Source organism: Equus caballus, unplaced genomic scaffold (assembly GCF_041296265.1).
Source record: "Equus caballus isolate H_3958 breed thoroughbred unplaced genomic scaffold, TB-T2T haplotype2-0000942, whole genome shotgun sequence".
In the NCBI taxonomy this organism is placed as follows: Eukaryota; Metazoa; Chordata; class Mammalia; order Perissodactyla; family Equidae; genus Equus; species Equus caballus.
Genome location: NW_027222050.1, coordinates 1 through 2,500, shown reverse-complemented (window position 1 = coordinate 2,500; position 2,500 = coordinate 1).

The window sequence follows — 2,500 nt, the reverse complement described above, 5'->3', positions numbered from 1 at the left end:
ACGGGGGCTCGGCCCCACCACCCACCTCCACGGCCAGGGCTCTCCCGCACACGGTGCCGGCGTCCCACGCCGGGCGCCTGGCGCACGGGCGCCACCCAACCGGAGCCGAGAGCACTTTGCCCGGGGCCACCACCGGCCTCGGTGGCCGGAGGCGACACCCGCGCGGCGAGGCCCATTTCGGTCCCGGCCGGTGGGCGGCGCGGCCAGGCGTCTGCCCGGGCGGGGGAGCACCGGCGGCAACGGGGAGCGCGGCGCGCGCCTCGACGGAGGGAGCGCGGGCTCGCGGGAAGGCTCCCGGGGACGGCCTCGGGCGCGGACGGGCCACCAGGAAAACACACGCGGGATCCCACCGCCAACGACACGCGAGGGCGGTCCCACGACGCCTGGGACGCCGGCCGGCCTCAGCCACCCTTCGGCCTCCCGCGGGCCCGGCCCCACCGCCGGGGCCTACGTGAGGCGCCCCCGCCGCCGGGGGCCGCCCCGTCCACCCAGCCACCCGTCTGCCTGTCTGGTCTGCTCCGGGACCCACGTCCCGAGGGAACGCGCCCGAGAGCGGCGGCGGCCCCCACCCATGCCCGCACGCCACCACCGGCTGCGGCTCGGGACGGGAGCGAGCGGAGAGCCAGCCGCTCGCGGCGGGGCGGAGCCCGGACAGGGCCGGGCCCTCTCCCCACCCCAGCACGCGACGGGAGAACCACGCGCACGCTCGCGCACACGCGCGGCCCCGCGCCCAACGACGGCCCGGCCGGGCGTGACCCTCCCCCGACTCGGAGGGGGGAGGCGCCGGCCGCGGTAGGCAAAGAGCGGCTCTGCCCACGCGCCACGATGGTGGCGTCCGTGGCTACTACGCGCAGAGGAGGGGCGGCGGCTGGGGGGTCCGGTACCCCAAGGCACCCTCTCGGATCGCTAGAGAAGGCTTTCTCCCCGAGGGCGTGTCGCCCCCGCCCATCGTCCGCCATCGGGCCCACCAAGGCGCTTACAGACACCATGGCCACACAACGCAGGAGGGGTCTGCGGTAGAGGTAAGGCCTAGAGCAAGTCGGAGCGTCCGTGGTCAGGGCCGCGAGCCCGCGCTGCCCCGGGCTCGCCATCTCCGGCCACACTGGGCTTAGCTAGGGATCTAAAAGGCCCCTGTGCGGCTCCCAAGTCAGTGCCTCCCCTCAGGCCGAGACCAAGGGAGGCAGAGACTGGGACGGAGGTGCCGATCAAACAGCACCTCCCAACCAAAGAGCCAGCATCACGCCGCTGGCTCGGCCCGCCACGATCACTCCCACACCCGCGTGGAAACCCCAGCAAGGGGAACACGCGGGCACGCGCCCGAGCCTGCCCGCCCCCACACGGCACGCCGTGGGGGGGGGCGCGACGAGGCACCCGTCCCCCCCGAGGGGGACGGGCACGCCTCCCTTACCGACTCGACCCCCCGCTTCTCAGACACACCAGCGCAGCGGTCACCTGAGGAGGGCGACGGGAACAGGGAACGACACCGCCACTCGGCCTCAGGCGCCTGAGGGACGACCTGGAACACTCCAGGGGCACCGCCAACGGCCGGGGGAGCGCGCTCACGCGTCCAAGAAGGCGCGCGGCGCGGCGGCAACACGGCCCGCCCCACCGTGGGGAGGGCCGCCCGCGAGACACAGCCAAGAGGCACAGGCGGAGCATCCGCCGCGTCACGGAGACCCCGACACCGCCCACGCCACAAGGCACGGGGGCGGGGGAGCGAGGTCGGGCCGGATTCCGCACCCCCTGCCACCTCCCACACACGCCACTCGCAGCGGGGGAGAACGGGCGAGGGGGCCCGCGGGCAGAGCGAGAAGAGCGGTCCCGTTCGCCATGAACGTCCGTCCCTCGTCTGGCACGGCTTAGGCCCGGCCCGGGAGAGCACAGCATCACCACATCGATCAGCAGCATAACGCGAGGGATCCCCGAGCAAGGGAAGGCCGGCGAGGACAGCGAGCGGAGGAGCCTGCTTCAGCCTCACCGGCCCCCCTCCTCCTCTAGCAAGCGCGGGCGACGACCCCAGGACGAGAACGCCTGACACGCACTGGCACGGAGCCGGCGGGACGGGGTAAGTCGCGACCGCACCCGGGTGCCGGCGGCAGGGAGTGCACGTGGTAGAGGACCCCGCGCCCCTAACCCCGCCGCCCTCGGGTACCAGAGACCGGAGGTGGCACCACGGTCGCGGGGACGCCTGGAACGCACAAGAGCCGGCGCGCAGGCCCCAGCGGGCGGCTCAAGCGGCGGGGGTGGAAACGGGCGTCCGGTTCTCGGCCAGAGCCCGGAGACCTCCCCCGCACACGCATCCAGGCACCCGGAAGCTCTCGGGCGACTGTCACCCCGAGCAGAGCGTGTCGGCACTTATCTGGCGGCACAAAACCACCCATTCAGGGGCAAGAATCGCCGCGCCCGGAGACGGGGCCCACCCACGGATCACGAGGGGAACCCCTGGATCACGGCCACGGCCACCAGACCCCAAGCACGACCCCATCGCCACCAGGCCCGG